This window comes from Grampus griseus (genome assembly GCF_964374135.1).
Source record: "Grampus griseus genome assembly, chromosome: 11".
NCBI classification, from domain to species: domain Eukaryota; kingdom Metazoa; phylum Chordata; class Mammalia; order Artiodactyla; family Delphinidae; genus Grampus; species Grampus griseus.
This window is the reverse complement of record NC_139005.1, coordinates 85807311-85824170: the sequence shown is the minus strand read 5'-3', so window position 1 is coordinate 85824170 and position 16860 is coordinate 85807311. Positions and strand designations below refer to the sequence as shown.

General features: G+C 39.4%; 1 protein-coding gene across 3 annotated transcripts in view; it reads left to right on the top strand.

Annotated features, from left to right (window-relative positions):
* The first annotated feature begins 8406 nt into the window (after positions 1 to 8406).
* The window catches only part of SLC41A2 (solute carrier family 41 member 2), a 120846-nt gene continuing 112392 nt past the window's right edge, over positions 8407 to 16860 (top strand). For 2 of the 3 annotated variants that reach the window (XM_082665055.1, XM_082665057.1), the window contains exon 1: positions 8407 to 8517. The gene's annotated coding sequence lies outside the window, so the exon portion shown is untranslated. Of the gene's footprint in view, positions 8518 to 12880; positions 12997 to 16860 lie in introns of those variants that run through there. The other variant, XM_082665056.1, reaches the window with a different exon arrangement.

The following is a 16860-nucleotide window of genomic DNA, read 5'->3' as shown; positions in this document are numbered from 1 at the left end:
CCGAGCCCGGCCCGCCGCGGCAGCCCCACCTCGGGCGGGAGGGCTGGCCGGCCCTGGGGCGCCCGCAGCGGAGCCGGGCGGCCGTGGTGGGTCGTCCCCGGCCCTGACAGTGGACCGGACAGCGGGTGGTGGCTGAGTGATGGGTGGAAGGTGAGCACGGATGGAGACCCTGCGAGTCAGGCTGGGGCACACCCCAGATCCAAGGCTTCAGGGCTCACAATTGCTCCGTGTCACCGTGTTCTTTCATTCCTTTCTTTATATATGTGATATATATCTCAACTAAAAAAAACCCCAAACGTTGATTCATAGAAAGAGAATACGTATATGTATGTAATACATTTGTAGGTATATTACATGTCTATGTAATTTCTTTCTGTAAATGAAGAATTTTTTTAAAAAATTGAGATATAGTTCACATACCACAAAATTCATCCTTTTAAAGCGCGGCCTTTAGTATTTTCACCGAGTTTTGCAACTATCACCACCATGCAGAACATTTTCGTCACCCCAGAATGAAACCCTATACCCATTAAAAGTCACTCCTCATTCCCCCGTTATCCCACCCCCTGGCAACCACTAACCTCCTTTCCGTCTCTATTGATTTGACTATTCTGTAAGTTTCATATAAGTGGCATCATACATTATGTGGCTTTTAGTGTCTGGCTTCCTTCACACAGCATAATGTTTTCAAGGTTTATCCATGTGTAGCATGTATCAGTACTTATTTTTTATGGCTGGATAGTATTCCATCGTATTGATGTACTACAATATCACATTTTGTTTATCCATTTTCAGTTGATGGACATTAAGGATGTTTCTACTTTTTGGCCATTGTGAATAATGCTGCTATGAACATTTGTGTACAAGTTTTTATGTGGGCATATGATTCCCATTCTTTTGGGTCTGTAGATTTAACTTTTTCAGGAACTGTCAGACTTTTCCAAAGTAGCTGCACCATTTTACATTCTCATCAGTGTATGAGGGTTCCAGGTTCTTCACATTCTCACCAACACTTGTTATTGACTATTTGCTAGTTTTTATTACAGACATTCTGGTGAGTATGAAGTAGTGTTGATTTGCATTTCTTTATGACTAATTATGTTGAGCATCTTTTCATGTGCTTATTGGCCACTTGTGTATCTGCTTTGGAGAAATGTCTATTCAGATCTTTTGCCCATATTTTAATTGGGTTGTCTTTTTATTGTTGAATTATATTTAAAAAATTCTAGGTTTGGGGGACGAGTACTGACCGAAAAACCCAACCAACCTGATACCAAGCAACATAATACTTCTACTTGGGGGAAGTGAATAAGTGCCGTTTAAGTCTGTCAGAATATGCTAACTGTCATTTCTTGGGTGCCTTACTGCCCCTTTACCCTTTCTGGTATTTTGAGAAAAGCCACAAAAAGTGTGTTCATGACCAAAGTCAAGAGAGAACACACACAGCATTTTCATGTATTCTATGCTTGGTTTGGAAAGTCCCAGTCATCACTTTAATTACAAATAATTTATTTTGGTGGCTAGCTAAGCAAACTAATAAAAAATAGCAAACACCAGTTACTCAATTAAAATTTCATATACTTCTCAGGCAAAGTGGAAGATCTTATCATCCTAAGTGTGTGTAGTCTTTATTACAGCTATATTCATATTTGGGCGGCAAATAAGTATCTTTTATGGCGCTGAAGTTAAGAGCCACTTGCAGCTGAATGAATGCTACTTTGCCTATTCCGTGCTTAATTTCTGAGCGCACACAAATTCAGCATCAGCTGCAGGTCTTTCATACAAAAACCACTGAAAAAGACATGATGTTTACCTCCCAGGAATTCAAGCTCATTTTTCTTTTACTCTAATATGACTGTTCTAAAGTACACTACCAAATTTCAGAAACGTTATGGAAAATAAAATCAGAGATTTTCAAGTGGAATTAATGGATAAACAACTGATTCAAAGTGGGTGAAGAGCCGGTCCAGTCCTGCTCTTCAACTACTAAACTTTAAACAATGGAAATGTTATTTAACCCCTTTATGCCTCATTGACCTCATTAGTAGAATGAGGTAATAATTGCAATATATAACCTGAGTATATGTTTTACCTAATAGAATGATTGTCAAACATACTGAAATTATAATGTATCCAACCTAATATTGATTGTAACTGACTTACCCAATGGATGACTAAATATCCTGTAGTTACAAATGCTTTCCCAAGTTGGCTTTCTCTGCCCCCTGGGGCTTTTAGTGTCACTTAAGGACTGAAAGTTGGGGAAAATGTGGGAACAACTTTGGGGATGTGATCCCTGGGAAATGCTGATCAGAGCGGACCTGCCTTCTTTATGGGAGATTTTTAGGCACCCCTCATCTTTTCTCTGAAATTACTGTAGTTAGATTTCTATAGCTTAAAAATGTCTGTGTCTGTGTGTGTGTGTGTGTGTGTGTAAAATAAAAAATATGTGTATCTCTAGTAGGCTGGCTAGACTGTCAGCCAGTTATTTTATCTTAATGTGAACGAATTTAATCAGATTGCTTTCCTCCAGATCAGCTGCACTGAGGAAATGGGAGTTTTGACATGAGGAGGGATAGGAGACGTTAGTGGTATGGGATCATGGAACATTTTGGAGGTTTGGGGAAAACATGGTCTATTTCTACAAGTGTGGGTGTTGAAAATGGAGATCTATGGGCAGCATAAAAGGTCTGGAAGATGAGAAAAGAGAAGCAAGAATGAGAAACAATTTGGAGGGGAAGGTTGTAGGACACAAAGATAGGTTCAACTTCCTTAGACATTTTTGCCCAAGAAAAATTCAAACGAGGAAAAGTGAAAGAAACCCTTTCCTCCTTCATTTCATTCCCTTCCCTTTTGCTCCACCTTGTTGCTCTGTGCTACTCTTCTCCTCAGACCCAGAAATCAGACTGGGATGACTGTTATTCCTCTTGGAGCTTTTCAGTTTGCTGATTACATCTCTTCTCCCTCCAGATTCTGCAAACTGAGATCAGATTCAAGAAGCCAGATGAGGATTATAGTACTATTAAAATATAATTTAATTTTCATTTCTGGTAAAGCTGGATTGGAGAATTTAGCTTAGACCCACACTTCCTCTGCTCCTTCTTAATTTATCTACCCACGTGATTCTATAGCACCTAAAAAACTGCAGGTCTCCTCTGCAGGCAGGGAAAGCCCTGTCTTGGGGAAATTTCCTCATGGGAGTTGGAAGGGAAAGGAGAACCTTCTCTTCTTGAAGACAGATAAATCCAAGAGCCAGTGAGAGCTCAGGGCTGGGGCCTGTCTGGAATATTGACCTTTAGTCTTATCTCAGCCATTAGATAAGTCACTTTGCTCTAGGAGGAACTGATAGAGTAGGGAGGAAGCAAGATGTCCCTTTAATCCTGTTTTCTCCTACTTAGAGGAGTGAAAGTTCTCTTGTCCTTGCAGAGAGGCAAATAAGCAGCCATCCGCTCATCAGTTAAGTGCTTGTGGGTAATAGCGTTTTGTAGGCTAGCTTAGGAACTTAATCACCATTTATATAATTGGGACTGAGAATATATTTTCCTTGGAACTGGCTAAACCTCTTAACAGTTTTTAAGTGGGTGCTCATTTCATTGTGCGGTTAAATATATAGATTATTCAAGTCCATTTCCTTACTTGCTTTACTCCTCATTGACTGAGTGCCTAATAAGTAACAGGCACTGGGCTAGGCTGTCAGGATTCAGCAGAGACCAAGAATGGGTCCTGATGCTTATGGAGTTTACAGCCTAGAAAGACAATTAGCACACATACAATTACAGTAAATCTTAATGAATGTTAGAAAGCATAGAGTACTTCAGGAACACAGAGGAGGGGGAACTAATCTAAGAGGGTCAGGGAAGTGATGTTTAAGAGCTCAGGTCACAAAGTAGCATAGGAAGTAGCCAGAAAAAGGCAAGAAGGAGGATGAGCAAGAATGTTTCCGGCAAAAAGAATGTGTGGAAAGGCCAAGAAGTGAGAGAGAGAGAGTGTGGTATATACCAAGGTGGTATTTTTCAAGCTGCAGGCACCTAGGCACCTACCAGGAGATTGTAAAATTAATTTAGTGGTTGTGAACTGCATGTTTTTAAAAAGAAAATAGAAAATAAGCGTGTCACACATAGATACTTTACTAGATTGTGATGTATAAAGTTTGAAAATCCCTACAATAAAGGAAACAGAGAAAAAGAACAGTATGACCACAGCCAAAGATCTTGGGTAGGTGGGAATGGTGATGCAAGATTTAGTTACCCTTTTTAAACATTTTGGCTTTATCTTAGAGGAAATGAGAAGCCATTGAAAAGGTTTAATCAGAGCCTGATTAGATTAATATTTTCTAAGGATCCCTTTGAATACCTCGTTTTCCTCTACTCAAATATAAACTTTGCATTCCTCGGCCCAGTGTTACGGGTATTCCAAAGTCTGGTTCTGGTCTCTTTCTTCTAAAGAATATTTCTATTTTTGGTACTGGAACTTCTCGTTTCATAAAGATTCGTGGTTTGCCAAAGTGCCTTTGCACCAAGAGGGAAAGATCTATGAGAGCAGGCCTTGCTTCTGTCTTGTTCACACTGAACGTCTGGCGTTTAGCATGGTGCCCCATGCCCAGTAGGCACTAGGCAAATCTTTGCTGATAGAGTCTAAATACCCTATTAGAACTGTTACATAGTAGTAGAAGTGACCTTGATGTTTCTAGCAATCCTTGCTTTTGGAAAAAGAAAAAGGGGTTTTTTTTGTTGTTGTTGTTTTAATTTTTATTTATTTACTTATTTATTTATTTTATTTTATTTTTGGCTGTGTTGGGTCTTTGTTGCTGTACGCGGGCTTTCTCTAGTCGCGGTGAGTGGGGGCTACTCTTCGTTGCGGTGCGCAGGCTTCTCATTGTGGTGGCTTCTCTTGTTGTGGAGCACAGGCTCTAGGTGCACAGGCTTCAGTAGTTGTGGCACATGGGCTCAGTAGTTGTGGCTCGTGGGCTCTAGAGCGCAGGCTCAGTAGTTGTGGTGCACAGGCTTAGTTGCTCCGTGGCATGTGGGATCTTCCGGACCAGGGCTCGAACCCGTGTCCCCCACATTGGCAGGTGGATTCCTAACCACTGCGCCACCAGGGAAGCCGGAAAAAGGTTTTTATTAGAAATTCTTTTTGCCCAGTTGGATTCATTAGTGATAGAACTCCATTCACTTATTTAACAAAAAGTTAATTTAACAAAAAGTACTTTTGTTATACTAAAACAGTAGTAGAGATAAGAAAAAGAACAACAGACTTTCTGACTCTGGGGTTTCTGCTTTCAAGAAGTACAGAACATTGCAGGCTGTTCACAGGAGGAGGCAATCGGGCAGCCATTTATATTTTGTTTGAACAGATAGGCATTCTCTGAGCACTCACCAAAAGGCAGTTTTATAAAGATGGCTGGGGACAAAGAGAATACATTGATTAAAATGTATCAATCACCTGCAGCCAATCCAGCCAACTGTGCTCTTTTCCCCATGGGGGCCTGGTGCGCAATGGTTGCAAACAGCAGCCTCCTCGGTAGTGTATGCAGCCTGTTGCCTGTATAGGTTGCCCTAAGGGACCTCGAAGACAGCCCTTTCCAGTGGACATTAATGACTGGCATGCTGTCCCCAGTCTAGGCTCCAGACAGGTATGGGTGGTGCCTTTGGAAAGCCCCAGGGCACAGGGGTCAGGGTCCACATTGGCCACGTCATGATGTCCATTGGCACCAAGCTGCAGAACAAGGAACATGTGATTGAGGCCCACAGCAGGGCCAAGTTCAAGTTCCCTGGCCGCCAGAAGATCCACATCTGCAAGATGGGGATTTACAAAGTTTAATGCGGACAAATTTGAAAACATGGTGGCAGGAAAGCGGCTTATCCCGGATGGCTGTGGAGTCGAATGCATCCCTCGTTGTGGCCCCCTGGACAGATGGCGGGCCCTGCACTCGCGAGAGCCTTGGCGCTGTCCCCTCCTTACTCACGCGCACCAATAAATCCTACTTTCTTGTCCAAGAAAAAAAAATGTATCAATCATATGAGCTTAATGGAGAGGCAACAGAAAATAGATTTTGATCTTAGAAGTAAAAATAGAACATCCATATACCCAACAGAACTTACAATTAAGAATTTAGTGATGTCAGTTTGTTGCCAGAGAATGATTGTACTGTCACAGTACTGTGACTTCACAGAATTGGATAGTGAAACCCAACTGTGAAGGAAAATTGTTTCAGTGTATGGTTTTGATAAGTGGCAAGAGAAGTTATGAAAAATTCATGAAAGGTAGAGAGGCTTCAAGTTCTGTTTCAGATTTTTCTTTTATACATTTTTTGAGATATGGAAACTTTGCTAATTAGTTTTGTAAATTAGATTTTATATATCTTTTTTTTTTTTTTTTTGCGGTATGAGGGCCTCTCACTGTTGTGGCCTCTCCCGTTGCGGAGCACAGGCTCCGGATGCGCAGGCTTGGCTGCCATGGCTCACGGGCTTATCCGCTCCGTGGCATGTGGGATCTTCCCGGACTGGGGCACGAACCCGTGTCCCCTGCATTGGCAGGCGGACTCTCAACCACTGCACCACCAGGGAAGCCCCTATAGGATGACTTTTAAAAAATACTAATTGAACTTAAATGGGAACCATTAACTTGTATAAATTTATCCTAAGAAAATCATTCTAAATAGGAGAAAGTGTTATGCACAAAGATGTTCATTTTCATTGCAGTATAATTTAGTCAAGAAAATATCCTGCTATAAGGAAATGATTCATTAAAATGTGGCGATTCTCGGGGCATCCCTGGTGGCGCAGTGGTTGGGAGTCTGCCTGCTAATACGGGGGACACTGGTTTGAGCCCTGGTCTGGGAGGATCCCGCATGCCGCGGAGCAGCTGGGCCCGTGGGCCACAACTACTGAGCCTGCGCATCTGGAGCCTGTGCTCTGCAACAAGAGAGGCCTATCGCGGCCTCTCTTGTTGAGAGGCCCACGCACCGCGATGAATGGTGGCCCCCGCTTGCCACAACTAGAGAAAGCCCTGGCACAGAAACGAAGACCCAAAAATAAGTAAATATTATTATTATTATTATTATTATTTTGCGTTACACGGGCCTCTCACTGTTGTGGCCTCTCCCGTTGCGGAGCACAGGCTCCGGACGCGCAGGCTCAGCGGCCATGGCTCACGGGCCCAGCCGCTCCTCGGCATGCGGGATCTTCCCGGACCGGGGCACGAACCTGTGTCCCCTGCATCGGCAGGCGGACTCTCAACTACTGCGCCACCAGGGAAGCCCCATAAATAAATAATTTAATAAACTCCTACCCCCAACATCTTCTTTAAAAAAATAAATAAATGTGGCAATTCTCGTGAAGAAATTTAACCATTAAAAATGCTTTTTTAGATCAATGGTATCTTATTTCTTTTGAAATTAAAAAGTAAAATGCTCAATATAAACAAAAGTTCAAATAATATTAAAAAAAGGCAGGATTTAAAAAGTGAAAATAGTATTTCAAGTCCTTCCTTACCCTGCTCCCTCAACCTAGGCCAACCCAGTTCTCCAGAAGTCAGTGCTCTGAGCACTTTGGTATCTGTCCTTCCAGACCTTTTTCTAACCCAGTGGTTTTCAAACTGTGCTCCAAGGAGGGGCTTTGGGGGCGTCTCAGTTAGGTAAGATGGGGACTGAGTGGGGCTTCAACCGGTACGGCTTTGCTTTTACCTGTTTTCTATATTGGGGTTTCGAGTAGGGTTTAATTTAAACAAAGCATTCCCCTGCATTAAAAATAAATGTTCAGAAACCATTGGCCTAATTTAGAAAATGAAGTCCTAACCCTGCAGTCAGGAATTCCAGATCTTCCAGTTTTTTTGCTGCTTGGTGATACGGATCTTCTACTCAGACCTGCCTATCCATTTCCCCAGCAGTCGTCTGCCTGGTTGCCAGCCACCTCATTAGGACGTACTTCCCCTTCTTTTTCTCCATCTCTCTAAATGTTGTTATTTAAGGTTCAACTCGTCAATGTTTCGTGCACTCCTTCTTTCAACATTTTTAGTGGACACCACCTACATTTTGACTAATACTGAGTGGGGAATATGCAGAATTTTGTATCAAAAGCTCACAGACTAGTAAAGAGCAACCTTCATGTAAATAAGTGCAATTATGTATTATAAAACAAGAGCGTTTGAGATACTAAAGATATAAGTGGTCTCTTCCTTCTACACCACATTATATGGCACTTATAAAAAGGGCAATTTATGGTATGGTTACGTTTCTGGGTCTTCAGTAAATAATTGCTCATTTATTTATTAACAGAAGATAAGGCAGAAGATAATTCACCTGTGAATGGGGGGGGTGGTGAGACTTGGGAGGCAGCTGTTTCCATTCTTGAGCAATCAGCTGTGTTCAAAAATAACTTGAATCCAACCTGCTAGATTCCGGTGTAGCGCATGGAGTTGGGAGGGAGCACTGAAGGACTTGTTCTGTAATCCTCGTCTCCGTGGCCACTCACACTGGTGTACAGGGAATGCCTGTCATTTCTGCTTTATCATTAGCTGGTAAGAAAGTTGTGAATTTGAGTCCTGTGTCTTTATTTTACTGACTTTGTAACTTGAGCAAATTACTTAACCTCTCTGAGACTCAGTTTCCTGAACTGTAGTGTATGAACATGTCTACCTCCTAGGTTTTCAGAAAAGATTATACAAGTACATACAAGCAAAGTCTATTCTTTTTGCTTTCAGTGGTTTTGATGTTCTGTAGAATGGGTGATTGTTCTCCTTTTTTTGGGGTTTAAGTTTTTAAGTATTTGGGAGGACTTATGGATTAGACTCTAGTTCTTTTTTTTTTTTTTTGGCCACACCACATGGCTTGCAGGATCTTAGTTCCCCGACCAAGTATCAAACCCATGCCCCCTATGGGGAGGGGGAAGGGTAAACGGTGACAAAGCAATAAAGAGGCATGGACATGTATACACTACCAAACGTAAGGTAGATAGCTAGTGGGAAGCAGCCGCATAGCACAGGGAGATCAGCTCGGTGCTGTGTGACCGCCTGGAGGGGTGGGATAGGGAGGGTGGGAGGGAGGGTGACGCAAGCGGGAAGAGATATGGGAACATATGTATATATATAACTGATTCATTTTGTTGTGAAGCTGAAACTAACATACCATTGTAAAGCAATTATGCTCCAATAAAGATGTTTAAAAAAAAAAAAAAAAAAACCCATGCCCCCTGCATTGGAAGCATGGAGCCCTAACCACTGGACCTCCAGGGAATTCCCTAGACTTTAGTTTTTTGAAGAAGTGGGTTTTTTTAATTCTGAGAGTGGCTTTTTGATAAGCTATTCATATTCCTGGCAAGGTATGAATAAACAATATAGGAAAGTAATCAGGCCAAAGAACATTTAGTGGGGAAATAAATCTTTTTCATTATTAACCAGTGTATTCTCCTGAGATTTAAAGCAGACTGTTATATCTATGATCAAAAAAGCAAAATTAATAGGTAGGCCCAGAGTCCAAAGCCCGGCCTATTTTCTTCATTTTATCTGCCACTTTCCTCTATCTTTTACATAACAAACAGTAAAGATTTTTTATGGTAATGTTCTAGTACTCTTTGGAAAAAAAAAAAAGTCAGAGAATTCTTGTCTGTCATTTCTGGATTATAGGTTTCAGAATAACCCCAGGCAAACTCATGATGGATTCTATCTTTGTAATATTTCTCGTTCTGGTTGAGCAGACTTAGTTCTCTAGTCTAGAATAAACCTTACACTAATGGTTTAAGGTAGTCTGTTTTACTTGTAAATTGTAAAAATGTTATTTAGATACCTTTTTAAAAGTAAAAAAGTACATTAGATATGATATTTAAATTTAACAACAGTATTAGAGCTACTTCCTATTCCAGCTTTCATCTTCTTTTTTCCTTTTAAAACATTGTGGTTTCCTGAAGACCTGTGTTGTTCAGTATATATAGGTACCATTTGTTCTGTGTATATACTGGTCATTATAGATATACAGTATTTTATAGCATGCTAGCAGTTAAATGAAAAATAGGATGAGTGCAGTGTATACAATGTAAATATTAAACTTCAGTTTATTTTTTAAAGAAAGTAGGAACAAAACAGTTGATCTGAAAATTATAAGGTAGGGGTTTAATACAGCACTGTATAACATTTTTGTGATTCTGTGGTCTAGTCTGTTCCTTAGTAAGGGGAGAAAGAGGTGGAAAGTAGGTTTTGAGCCTTTTACAAAAATATATAATAATGAATAAGGATGATGGTAACTAGCTAATATTTATTGAAGGCTCAATACACTGTTCTAAGCACCTTACATGTATTAAGTCATTTAATTCTCACAGTAACCCAATGGAGGAGATATTTTTTCATGAGGAATCTAAAGTATAGAGGCATACGTCCCATAGCTAGTGAAAGTCAGAATTTAAGCCAAAGCAGTTTGACTTTAGAACCCAGCCTCTAAACTACTGTCAATATCATTAGTGTGTTGACACTTCTTCACATTTAATTTTTTGGAAGCAAATCGTCTCTTTTAATTGAAGTGTGGAGATTTGCTGAATAAGTCACTTGAAATTCCCCCGTAAAACCACTCAATGCAAATCATGTTATCCATTTATTCATATAATGAAAGCATTGCATATATCTCGGGAAGCTTTGTACAGTTTCAAACACAGCATAAAGCATTTGCCAGTGATTCCACATGAATAACACAACTTTGAACAAGCAGTTAATATTCTCCATTTCGAAATGTGTTTGACTGAAGTCTGTGTGCTCAAGTCTGGGATTTTGATTGTGCATAGATTTTATCATCTGAGTTTAAACTCATATTATTCCTTGGAACAAAACCTACTCTTTTCTCAATCCCAGGAGGCAGTGCTTAATAGACAATGTAAGCATGTGTTTGAGCATTAGCAAGGGGGCACCAAAAGATAGAAAAAAAATTAAATAATATTTTGAATTTTTTTTTCAGTTTTTTTTAATATATATATTTCAGATTATTTTCCATTATGGGTTATTACAAGATATTGAATATAGTTCCCTGTGCTAAACAGTAAATCCTGTTGCTTATCTCTTTTATGTATAGTGGTTTGTATCTGTTAATCCCGTACTTCTAATTTATCCCTTCCCCTCCCTCCCTTTGCCCTTTGGTAACCATAATTTTGTTTTCTATGTCTGTGAGTCTGTTTCTATTTTGTATATAGATTCATTTGTATTATTTTTTAAGATTCCACATATAAGTGATATCATATAATATTTGTCTTTCTCTGTCTGACTTAGTTTGATAATCTCTAGGTCCGTCCATGTTGCTGCAAATGACAATATTTCATTTGTTTTTATGGCTGAGTAATATTCCATTGTATATATATGCCACTTTTTTATCCATTCATCTGTCAGTGGACATTTAGGTTGTTTCTATGTCTTGGCTCTTGTAAATAGTGCTGCTGTGAACACTGAGGTGAACTAGAGTTTTCATATTTTCTGGATATATGCTCAGGAGTGGTATTGCTGGGTCATATGGTGGTTCTGTTTTTAGTTTTTTAAAGGAACCTCCATAGTGTTTTCCATAGTGGCTGCACTAATTTACATTCCCACAAAAAAACACTGTAGGAGGGCTCCCTTTTCTCCACACCTTCTCCAGCCTTTATTATTTGTAGACTTTTTGGTTATGGCTGTTCTGACCAGTGTGAAATGATACCTCATTGTGGTTTTGATTTGCATTTCTCTAATATGTTGTTGAGCATTTTTTCATGTGCCTGTTGGCCATCTGTTAATGTTTTGTGACTTTTAAAGAAACAATGAAATAGTCTTTCTAGGAAAAGTTGTACCTTGTTGTGACTCTTATTTTGTTTGGAGTTATTTTGAATTATATGTCATGGTTCATGGGGGAGACACACTGCAGACTTGATGGCAGCCTGGCCCTTCCTTGGAACTTGGTGGCACAGACACAGTTGTTTATTCATGATCATCTAACAATATAAAATATAAATGAAATAATTGCTGTGAATACAGTGGAATGTTAGTTTTCTGGAAGTGTTTAGGATGTATTAATTGCATGAATGTTGCCTTTTAGTTGTGTTCCGACCTGGAAACCGTGGAGGGGGAGAAGTAGGAAAGAAGAAATTTTAGAGCCCCTGGGAGTTTTAGAAAGAGGAAATTTTAAGTAGCCATTAAAAATAACTTTGTAGGATACTGATAAGACACTCTTTTTTGATATTTTATGAAGTGCAAAAAGCAGGATGCCAAACTGTGTGTAATATGAACCAATTTTTGTTTTAAACATAGATATAGAAAAAATATATCAACAATAAAGTTATCATACGCACTAATATATCATCAGTGATTATCTCTGGATGCTGGGTTTCCAGAATAAACAACTTTGTTTGTCCTTGATTTATTTGTTTATTTTGCATCGAACACATATCACTTCTGTGAAAAATAGAAAAACAATAGAACTCTATGCCAGTGGATGTTAGAAGCACCATTTCCAAATGAGCTGGGAAAGAAAGGTAGTCAGGATATTTTTATGAGCAAAGGCCAGTATGTGGCAACTAAGTTGTTCTGGGGTGACTTTGAGGGTAGTTTTAGTTTGAACTTCAAGTTGGACTTAGAGCCCTTGGGCTCCTTTTTTTTTTTTTTTTTTTAACTGGTATTTGAATTAAAAAGTACGCAGCTCTGACCAAAGGGTAGAGGAGAGACTTGATTGCAGAGAGTAAAGATACTGAAAGAGTTAGATCATTATTTCAGTTTGATGCCAAAATAGTTGAGTAAGGTAACACTGTGTACCTGTGGTTCACCTAATCTAATAGAGCCTCTTGCTGTGAGTTTGTGCACTTGCCCTGCCTTCACAGGTCTGTGTACCAGGGAGCAGTATTGAGGGAAAGTACAGTTTGGGAAGGGGGAAGATTGGTGTCATCTCCCTGGGTGGTACCATTGTGAAGGTGTCCCAGCGAGGGAAGGTGATGGTAGGCCACCACCTGAGGAAGACCTCACTGGGTTTGGGAGCTGTCCTGTTTCGTCACCTAGTAGAAGGTAGTGTAATTCTATGTGGCCTGCTCAGCAGGGTGTAGCGTGCTGCTTCCTCAGGGATAGGGGAGGAGAAGGGCCCCTGGAGGGGTAGAATGGCTCTGAGTAAATATTTGGAATGAGATCACCATGAAAATTATGGGGCACTCTTGGTCTTCAAATGTAGAAGGAAAATGTTAACCTTACACGTGGCAAATCATTTTTCCCTTTTCCTTTTCTTAGAAAGAAGATTTTTACTTTGACACATGGTTATCCACTCTGCACTTTACAATTCTGGAAGATTTTATATTCAGTTTTCACTTTAATTGTACGAAGAATAAAGTGTATATTTTAAGTTGGCACTAGAAGTGTGTTTGCGTTTTAAAAATGGAATTCTCTTTAAGAGTATAAGGTTGTATTAAGGCTAAAAGTATGAAAGTATACTTTCTGGTGAGTTCTGAATAATAATTTCTCTTCATTTGAAATGCTGAACTCCAGTTACCTAGTCTCTAAATTTAGGTATTTCAGATTTATAAGTGCCAGGGAAAACCAGTAAGGAAATGTATTATTTATGTTTTATTCTCATGTATACTACCTTTTACACAAAGGTGTTGAGTCACTTTATAAAAAATAACATTTACAAGAAATATTGGGTTTTAAAAAAATTATGAAACCACTACCAGAGAAAATAAAACTAGGAGTGTAACATTAAGATGAATAAATTGATCATAGATGTGAGTTTCAGATGTAGCTGTAAGTTTCCTTGTTGCTGAAGTAAAATAAAAGCGTTGCTCAATCTTCATTAAAGAAAAAGAAAAATACCAGTTTTCAGTAGCAAGGCTTTCTGTAGCTATAATTTCTAAGTAAAGTTTCATGTGACTCTATCTAGGGTGATTGATAAGGTGGTGATGTTCTCAGCAGTAGTTTGCAGGAAGTTAAGGAATGTCAGTTGCAAGTTAATTGTAAGAGTGTGGTTAAGTAGTTTTTTTGAATAAGATACATGTAAGAAATGTTTTAAAATGGGAGAAATATACTCTTTTGTTGTTTAAAAGCAGTTTCTCGGCTTCAAAACAGTTCTCTGATTTTGCTCCTTTGCTACCAACTATTCACCGAGTTGTTTCAAACAGTAGTACTAAGTGATATTTCTGGTCATTGTTTACTACCGGTATTATAAATCTGTATTGCTCTTAATCTAATCAGAATCTAGTTAAATGATTGGGTTTTTTTTTTCACTTTTCAGTTGATTTGATAGGGGATAAATATAATCAAAGTTCATTCTACCAAGTATCAGTCAGTGCACTTGGTAGAATGAACTGTACTATGTTTATGCAATACACTTAGTTCTTTGGACACACACTATATTTATTCTGTCAACATTTTCTCAATAAGCGGAAATGGTTCAATTGCGGATTTTGTTTTAGTTGATTCATTGGCTTGTCTTCGGTGTATCCTTCTTCCAAATAAATCATTCTTTTTAAAAAATTATGTTTTTAAGTGGGGTTGAGGGTTGTGATTCTGAAAACAAATCAGTTGTCTGGTTCTGGTTTCCTCTGGAACATTATTGGAGAGGTATTGAGGATTTATCACACCGAAGATTTATTATACCCACTGATTCTTTCTCTGGGCTCAAACAAATTCTTTACAAATGTTTGGCTGTCTTTTAGGCCTATAGAAACTTGAGGATTGATAAATTTTATGATGTTACTCTGTTCTATCAGTGGGCAGTCTTAGAAATGAGTGATTGTTTTATGGAGTCCTTTAGCTTTGGGATATCAGGAGCTGAATCATGCCCATGATTTCTCAAGCTTCTGTGTTTGTTAGAGAGTATCAGGACTACCAGATCAAGAAAGCTTGACATCACTACCTAAATTACCTAAATGTTACCTAAATGAAACCTGTGTGAGTGCTTGAATTCAGTTTAATTAGACAGTTTCCAGTTTAAGCCAAAAAGTCAGCATTTTTTTTTCTAGGAGCTAACTCTATGCATTTCAACCAAAGCAAAAAAAGTGTGTGTGTGGCGGGGGGGGGGGGGGGGGGGATACGTTAATTCCACTTTAGAGGTGAGCCTTTTAATCGGGGAGGACAGTATTTGTGAGGTAGCAGTTATTTGGGTTTTTTTTGCGGTACGCAGGCCTCTCACTGTTGTGGCCTCTCCCGTTGCGGAGCGCAGGCTCCGGACGCGCAGGCTCCGGACGCGCAGGCTCAGCGGCCATGGCTCACGGGCCCAGCCGCTTTGCGGCATGTAAGATCTTCCTGGACCGGGGCACGAACCCGTGTCCCCTGCATCGGCAGGCGGATTCTCAACCACTGCGCTACCAGGGAAGCCCAAGTTTCATTCTTTAAATGAACGTAGTGGAAGAAGACTGAGCGGCCGTAAAGGCAGCCTGCGGTTTGAGTGCTGTAAAAAGCAAATTAAATAGACATAATCCTTCTGTGTGAACCTGCTATTCAATTAAGTACTTACTGGATATTATTCAAAAGAATGTACCAAAATTTTTTATAAAACAAGAAAATAATTTGTGCAATATTGGCTAAGGTCTAGCTAGTTTTGGCTGGCATGACCTCTCTGAAATCTGATTTAACTGACCACATAACGCATCCTGTTTGGTGACTATCTACATCTTCATAACAAACAGAAACAGAAGACATATATTCAGAGGAAATGAAAGAAGCAGAATGGGGACTTCCCTGGTGGCGCAGTGGTTAAGAATCCACCTGCCAATGCAGGGGACATGGGTTGAGCCCTGGGCCGGGAAGATCCCACATGCTGCGGAGCAACTAAGCCCGTGTGCCACAACTACTGAAGCCCGCACGCCTAGAGCCCATGCTCCACAAGAGAAGTCACCGCAATGAGAAGCCCACGCACTGCAATGAAGAGTAGCTCCCACTTGCCGCAACTAGAGAAAGCCCACGCGCAGCAAAGAAGACCCAACGCAGCCAAAAATAAACAAAATAAATATTTATTTTGTTATTAATAATTTTTAAAATTAATTTAAAATTATTATTTATTATTTTAAAATTAATAAAATATTAATTTTAAAAAAGCAGAATGCACACTTGCAGAGTGGTGAAACTAAGAATACACAGTAACCATAAGCTGGCTTGACTTCTAGGTTATTGTGTGTGTGTGTGTGTGTGTGTGAGATAGTGCTGTGGTTTTATGTGTGCTTATACAAATGTAAAATACCCACCCCCCAACAAGTTTTGAGATTTTAGACTAAGTGCGATAATCTTTTTGTTGTTGTTATGGGAAGATAACAAAGTGTTAAACTTCCATTTATTGCCTCTCTTAGTAATGAGGCGTGACTTAGACCTGCTAACTCACAGCTCTGATGAATTTTTCAAGTGTATTATTTAACCTTTGCAATGGAACAGAATGCCTCTTCCAGCACGATAGGCAGATTTTCTCCAAGATACTGATTTAGTAAATCAACACACATACAATACAATTCTTTTTCTTCTAAAAAGAAGCAATTTTAGTGTTAATGTTTTTTTGTTTTCGTAACTACAGTTGAATTCATCAGGATTGTTTTGTATTAGTTTGTTTTCCTTTAAGTCAGTGGTTCCCTGACACAACTCTATAGATTAATGCTGGCCCATGACAAAGCTTTCACAGGGAGCATGAAGTGAGTTCTTGATAAATCTAAATGTGCTCAATGGAAAGGCTTTTAGTCCAAGATTTTGTCCTTTCTGCATTTTTATTTTTAAAGGAAAGATCATTTTTAAATTGGTAAAATTTGGGGGGAAATTTGGTTAATGAGATCTGAATGTTTGGAAAACACTGTTTTCAAACTCTTTAACCATAGACGGAATCCTTATGTGCTCATATATCAGAGAGATTCTCTTAAACTAAACTAGATGGGAATCTGTGGTTCAGATTCTTCTTTAAAA